This window comes from Pongo pygmaeus, chromosome 15 (genome assembly GCF_028885625.2).
Source record: "Pongo pygmaeus isolate AG05252 chromosome 15, NHGRI_mPonPyg2-v2.0_pri, whole genome shotgun sequence".
Classification (NCBI taxonomy): domain Eukaryota; kingdom Metazoa; phylum Chordata; class Mammalia; order Primates; family Hominidae; genus Pongo; species Pongo pygmaeus.
In genome coordinates this window covers 103,795,476-103,803,077 of record NC_072388.2, presented here as the reverse complement: position 1 = coordinate 103,803,077, position 7,602 = coordinate 103,795,476, and the positions used below count along the sequence as shown (strand labels likewise).

Genomic DNA, 7,602 nt, shown 5'->3' with positions numbered 1-7,602 from the left:
ATTCCTGGCCCACAGGCCTTGAGCATGAGACGACTGTGGTTCTGAGGCTAAATATCGTAACCTCTCCATATGGAGAAGGATGCGGAAGAAGCGATCACGGGCTCGGCTCTCCCCAACTCCCCTGTAAAACATGAGCCACCAAGATTGCACAACCGGAGACACAGAGGACACTGTTCACAGTAAAGCCTGGTGGCAGCATGTTCCCCTGGAACACAAAATAAGAATGGGCAGGAAGAGACCACCAACCTGGTTGCTGGGGAGCACGAGGAAGCTAAAAGCAGTGGTGAGCATCGGTGGGCTTGGGACGCCATGGACCTCCTCAGGGGCTCCCTGAGCCAACGTGGGGAGCAGCCATGGTGTGGGGAGCCAGGACAGCCTGGTCGGAAATGTTCACAACCGCCAGCCCAAGCCTCCTAAGGGGAGAGTGCTGGGACACAGTGACCAGGAGAAAGGTGCCCAGGCTGAGCAGGGAGAGGGGCGGGCGGGAGCACCCAGAGCCACACACGAGGGCACTGTAGAGTCACCGCCGTGCCACGTGGCACCTGGTCTCCAGGCCCAGCTACAGGATGCACCTGCTGGGAACAAGCCCTGCAGGAGGGGAGCAGGGGGGCAGCCTTGGACAGCGGGAACCCCTGGGAGATGAACCTGCACGCGCCAGCAGCTTGGTCCCTTTGCTGCATGGCCAGCCGCTCTGACGTGTAAACAGTGGACAATTATTTCGTGGTTTCTGGAGTTGGCATTTAGGAGGGGCTCATTTGGGAAGCTCAGGTGCGGGGTCTCGCACGTGGTCAGATGCTTGCGGGGATGGCTGTCATCTGAAGGCCTGGCTGTGCTCAAGTATCCGTCCAGGTGCCCCGTGTCAGAGGGAGCCCAGGCCCGGTTGTGCCCAGGGTGTCCGGTGCCTGTGGGCCAGGCCGTGGGTCTGCTCCTGTACCTGGTGCTGGTCCCTGGGCCGTTCCTGCGGCCGCCTCTCACTGACAAAACGCTGCCCCGCTCTGTCCCCAGGTTCTGTGAGTTTCAAAGAGGGGTTTCAGAACATCCCCTCCACCATGTGGTGGGATGCTGACTCCGGAGCATGGACCGTGTGCCGGCAGCACGTGGACTCTGCAAAGACAGACTGGCTTAGCCTTCCCAGCCGGAGCCATCAACACCTCTGCTCTATGGAGGGGGAAACGGAGGCCCAGGGAGGTGAGGTGGCTCCAGGAGGAGCTAGGCTGTGATGGACAGGGGTCAGGGAGGTGAGGGCTGTGGAGACCCAGCTCTGTACCCCAGCCTCGCGGCACCTCATGGAGGCCAGCCTGAGGGCCCTCCAGACCTGGGAGTCCTGCCCTGCGGCCCACAGGCCCGATGGCTTCACAGGTGGTGGAGGCCTCCAGTACAGATCTCCGTCCACGCCCTCCTCCTTCTGGACTTCCTGAGACGCCCATCCACACACTCCTCCTTCTGGACTTCCTGGCTGAGGCCTTATATGTCAAGGGTGAGTAGGGGTGGGGAGGCTAGGTGTGCCCCCACTGTGCCCGGCAGATGCTGGGGATGGGGTGCTGCTGGCAGGTGGGCTGGGGCCGCCCTTGGCCCCACCTTTCCAGTGTGAAGTTTGTGCAGCTTCTGCCTGGCCCAGTCAGGGTGTGACTGGCCTCAGGTGTGGGCCGTGAAACCCCAGGCCCACCCTCCCACTCCCAGCCATTCCTTGAAGGGGCCCAGGCCGCCCGCACTGGAGTGGGACGCAGGTGTCTGCAGCGTTCCGGAAAGATGGCAGGTGTCCACGACACCCCAGCCATGCCCAGGACCTTCTGGACAGGCTCCTGTAGGGGTGGGGGTGGGGTCCTAATTATAGAGAGCCTGAAAACCAGGCCAGGACTTCGAGGCATCTTGATGCTACCAGTCCCCAGACCCAGCGGCTCTGCCCCAGGGTGGGCCCCAGCCAGCCAGAGGAGCCCCAAGGCTGGGAGATGGGGAGACTGAGGCAGGGTGGGCAAGCGCTGGGTGGTGCGGGGGCAACCAAACCAGGACCCAGGCGGGAGGCTCGAAGCCCCCTGGGTCCCCTCTGTCCCTGCACCTCTTCTCCCCCTCCGCCCCCTCTTCCCCTGCGCCCGGCTCGGCCAGGGGGCTCCCCGCTTCAGTGTCCGTTTGGGGGCGCGGCGCTCCCTCTGGCGGTAAGCAGTGGCATCGCCCTCCTCTGTCAAGGTTGACGACGAGGGAGGAGGAGCAGGCAGAGGGAAGCGGGGATGGAAGGAGAGTGTGGGGAGTGGAGGGTCCCCAGTCAGGCGGGGGCTGCAAAGGCGGGAACGCCTGGGAGGACGTTCCAGGGCGGGGCGGGCTCACGCGGCTCCAGGGCAGCGAATGTGCAGACCCTCGACTTCCTCGGCCCCTCGGCCTCCCCACCCAGAGCATGGACTTGCCCGGACGCCCAGAAAGCCGCTCTCCACCCTGGGGCTGGTGGCGTCGCAGCCCCCGACCGCAGCAGCGATTCCCGGTGGCCCGTCTCAGATTTGCGGAACTGCTGCCCCAGTCCTCCTTTGTCCCGTAGACTTGTTCGTGTGAACAAAGACGCCCAGTGCTAGCCCCTAAAACCCAAAAAGCAGGAGGACATTCCATGCGGAATAGTGAGTCTTTTAAACAAGTCGTCGTCACTCATGGAAACAGGGGCTACATGGAAAAAAGCCCGTCCCCTTCATCAGGAGATGCATCCCCAATGAAAACTTCCTTTTTCTGTGTAACAATTTTTAATCAAAATGTATAATATAGATTATTTATATCCAAATCAGTGGTTTTGAGAAACTGTGGGCTAATAATTGAAAAATAATGAATCCAGTAGAAACATTTAAAGATAAGAGACTTATGAAGTAAAGAATGAAAAGTGGCATTTCAATTTATACACATATTTCCATTACAGAAAAGCACAGTGAGGCCAGTGGAGGACTTCGAGCAGAAGATATGTCATGTTGGCACAAAATTCTGTGGGCAAAGTGGAGTGAAAATACAAGGCAAAGGAGAAAACATTTAAGTCTGTTAAAAAATTGTCTCTTAAAAATTGTTGATGATTAAATCACCGTGATATTTAGATTTCGTTGGATTCATTTAAAAGACTGGCCAGCCTGGCCAACATGGTGAAACCCCGTCTCTACAAAAAATACAAAAATTAGCTGGGCGGGGTGGCGGGCACCTGTAATCCCAGCTACTCGGGAGGCTGAGGCAGAAGAATTGCTTGAACCTGGGAAGCGGAGGTTGCAGTGAGCCGAGATCACACCATTGCACTCCAGCCTGGGCCACAGAGCGAGACTCTGTCTCAAGAAAGAAAGACAGAGAGAGGGAGACAGAGAGAGAGAGAGAGAGAGATGGGGGGAGGGAGGGTGGGAGGACTGGTCCAACTGTTATTTAATGAATATCAATATGAACGAGCGATCCGTGCAGCAATATGGATGACTTTATAAACATGATGCTGAGCAAAAGACCTATCACAGAACAGGACCTGCTGTGTGATTCCTTTTATGTGGTATTCTAGAACAGGCAAGAAATCCTACCAGGGGGTGTCTTTTGGGGTAGGGTGGGGCTGGGGCTTTGCGGGGAGAGGGCATGAGGGAACATTCTGGATTGGTGGTGGTGTTCTCCCTCTTCATAGGTGTATACGTTTGTTAGAAGTCATTTAGGCAACCACTAATCTATTCTCTTTTTTTTTTTTGAGATGGAGTCTTGCTCTGTCACCCAGGCTGGAATGCAGTGGTGCGATCTCAGCTCAGTGCACCCTCCACCTCCCAGGTTCAAGCAATTTTCCTGCCTCAGCAGCCAAGTAGCTGAGATTACAGGTGTGCACCCCCATACCCAGCTAATTTTTGTATTTTTAGTAGAGATGAGGTTTCACTGTGTTGGCCAGGATGGTCTTGAACTCCTGACCTCAAGGGATCCACCGCCTTGGCCTCCCAAAGTTCTGGGATTACAGGCGTGAGCCACCGCGCCTGGCCTTTACTTTCTGTCTCTGGATTTCTCTCTTCTGGACTTTCATGTGGATGGAGTCATGTAGTGGGTGGCCCTTTATGTCTACCTCTTTTCCCTTAGCTTACTGTTTTCAAAGTTCATCCACATTGTAGCATGTATCAGTAATTCATTCCCTTTATGGCCAAATACTATTTACTACATGTAAATTTTACTTTAAAGAAAAAAAGGAGGCCAGGCCCAGTGGCTCACACCTGTAATCCCAGCACTTTGGGAGGCCAAGGTGGGCGGATCGCTTGAGGTCAGGAGTTCAGGACCAGCCTGGCCAATACAGCAAAATCCCATCTCTACTAAAAAATAAAATGAAATAAAAAACTTAGCCGGGCGTGGTCGTGGGTGCCTGTAGTCCCAGCTACGCGGGAGGCTGAGGCAGGAGAATTGCTTGAACCCAGGAGGCGGAGGTTGCCGTGAGCTGAGATTGCGCCATTGCACTCCAGCCTGGGTGACAGAGTGAGACTCCATATCAAAGAAAAAAAAAAAAATAGAGAAAAGGGGCCAGGTGCTGTGGCTCATGCCTATAATCCCAACCCTTTGGGAGGCTGAGGCAGGAGGATCACTTGAGCCCAGGAGTTCAAGACCAGCCTGGGCAACATAGGGAGACACCAGCTCTACAAAAAATAAAAAAAATTAGTTGAGTTGTGGTGGTGTATGACTGTAGTCTCAGCTACTTGGGAGACTGAGGTGGGAGGATCACTTGAGCCTGGGAGGTTGAGGCTGCAGTGACCCACGATTGCATCACACTGCACTCCATCCAACCTGGGTGACAGGGTAAGAACCCAGTAAATCATAAATGAATATTGAACTTTAGTTCCCTATGTAGAAAGTAAAACTTCCTCTTCAAAGTTTCCCTTCTTGTTAAAGAATAAATCATAAGTGTTAAAAAAACAGCTTCTTTTAAAGACTAACTTCCTTCAAGACTCCTCCTTGCTTTGTGCTAGTAACTCTTTGTTAAGTCATATCCTATGTAGCTGTTAAACATGCTCACAGGCACGTAATACATTCTATGTCTTTGTACTTTAACCAAAATATCTGTACTGGACGTGCTCGCAGGCATATCCCAGCTCTCAGCCTATGCCTCTTCCCTATTTGGCAAAAGCAACTTCTTCTTTTCCTTTGTCTTTCCATTACTTTTACCTATTTAGAAAAGTTTTAAACTTTTAGCCAATTGGGTTTTAGTTTAGATTGTGAGGTCTGGCTCCAGCCAATGGAGACAGGACACAGTAGCAGGGACAAACTGCGTACGGGATAAAAATTGCTTCCCTCCTTTGTTCAGATGTGCTCTCGCCATTGTTGCATCTGTGATGAGCACCCTTTCTGCAGAAAATAAAAATGGCCTTACTGAGAGAATTAAATTTAAGTTCAAGTGCTGTTTCTTTGCAGCACTGGGGAACAAGCATTCCATTTCTAAACAAACATTTTTACATATAACACCCTATAATCTGCCTGCTGAAGGTCTCAGAGGGAGTGGACTGCAATTTACTTTAAAATGTACTAAGGGCCGGGCACAGTGACTGACGGCTGTAATCCCAGCACTTTGGGAGGCCAAGATGGCTGGATCACCTGAGGTCAGGAGTTCAAGACCAGCCTGGCCAACACGGGGAAACCCTGTCTCCACTAAAAATAAAAAAAATTAGCTGGGCGAGGTGGCGGGTGCCTGTAATCCCAGCTACTAGGAAGATTGAGACATGAGAATTGCTTGAACTCAGGAAGCAGAGGTTCCAGTGAGCTGAGACTATGTCACTGCACTCCAGCCTGGGCGACAGAGCGAGACTATGTCTCAAAAAAAAAAAAAAAAAAGTTAGGAGGCTGGGCACAGTGGCTCACGCCTGTAATCCCAGCACTTTGGGAGGCCGAGGTAGGCAGATCACTTGAGCTCAGGAGTTCAATACCAGTCTGGACAACATGGCAAAACCCCGTCTCTACAAAAAATACAAAAATTAGGTGTTGGTGTTGGCACCTGTAAACACAAGCCCAACTACTCAGGAGGCTGAGGTGGGAGGCTCCCTTGAGCCCAGGAGTGAGCTGAGATCACGCCACTGCACTCCAGCCTGGGTGACAGAGTGAGACCCTGTCTCAAAAAATAAAACAAAATAAAAATAAATTAAAATGAAACGTATTTGAAATATAAGATGGCCGAGGGACTCATAGCTGGTGGGGAGAGGGAGCAACCAGGGCAGAGCTTGGACCATATATGCGTTAATGGGAGACTCTAGAAGGAGGTAGATGGTGTCTGCTGTACAATTCTTCCAACTTGGGTGTGTATTTACAAAGATTCAGAATAAAATAGTAGGGAAGATGTTTGAAGAACCCTGCGGAAGAAGGCGTGGGTTTTGGAGTTGGCGTGGTGGTCCCTCTGCCTGGTCCAAGCTGGCTGCCCCTCCAATGTCCCTGATCTTGAGAAGTTGCTGGCTGAGCTCCTGGAGGCCCTGCATGTGAGTGGGTAATGAAGAGTGTGAATACCTGCGCTGTGGAGGCCTGGGGTTGACTCCTGGCATGTAAAGCCTGTTTCTGTTCGAGTTTGGAAGTAACATGTGTTCCCTATTTGTGAGGAACAATACAATAATACAGCCCAACAATACAATAACAGGTGGCATCACTACAGCTGGGGAGGAGATAGAGAGGGAGGAATCAGGGTGTGGACCAGGCTCCCCTAAATTTCTTTTGAGTCATATTTTCTTTCTTCTTCTGGTTTCTTAAATGAAAGCATACTTTCATCCTTTCTTGCCTTCTATTAGAATTACTTAAGGCTAGGCTGGGCATGGTGGCTCATGCCTGTAATCCCAGCACTTTGAGAGGCTGAGGTGGGCGGATCATGAGGTCAGGAGATCAAGACCATCCTGGCTAACATGGTGAAACCCTGTCTCTACTAAAAAAATAAAATAAAATAAAATAAAATAAAAAATTAGCCAGGCGTGGTGGCGGCACCTGTAGTCCCAGCTACTCAGGAGGCTGAGGCAGGAGAATGGTGTGAACACGGGAGGCGGAGCTTGCAGGGAGCGGAGATTGCGCCACTGCACTCTAGCCTGGGTGACAGAACGAGATTCTGTCTCAAAAAAAGAAAAGAATTACTTAAGGCTATACTTTGTCCTTTCAGAGCCACTTTGGCTGTGTCCCAGGGTTTTTAATGTGTAGTGCTCTTGTTATTAGATTAGTTGAGCCTCTAATTTGATGTTTCATTTCCTCTAACTCAGAGTCATTCAGAAGAGTGTGTGTCTCGTCTTACGCTAGTGTTGGTAGCTAACATTCACTGAGTGCTGTCTGTATGTGTCACGCTGTGTGTGCTGTGGATATTGTTTCACTGCCTTTAACTTGCAGAATACAGAGATGTGTAGGTAACAGCCTGGTCCTCATTCCGCCGACGAGGAGGCAGAGTCATCTATCCTGTAAGTAGAAAACGTGTCAGACGTAGTGTCTATCCCATGTCTCAGCTGACAAGAGGTGAGGACTTTAAAGAAGATGATCTGTTGTTAGTTCCCTGTTTTATTGCACTGTGATCAGAATTTCACAATTTCTCCTTTAGGGACCTACTGGGATTTCCCTGGGGTTCTTGAACATGCTGTTTTTTTCACTTGTTTGTTATTCAAAAGGAATGCACTTTCTTTCTTTGTTAAG

The 7,602-nt window shown here is 51.5% G+C and overlaps 1 long non-coding RNA gene across 1 annotated transcript; it reads left to right on the top strand.

Moving 5' to 3' along the window:
- The first annotated feature begins 226 nt into the window (after positions 1–226).
- LOC134738113 (uncharacterized) lies at positions 227–3,061 on the top strand. Its single transcript, XR_010123661.1, has 4 exons — positions 227–283; positions 1,006–1,188; positions 1,360–1,477; positions 2,894–3,061. It is a non-coding gene; the product is annotated as an uncharacterized LOC134738113 (long non-coding RNA).
- Positions 3,062–7,602: the final 4,541 nt, after the last annotated feature.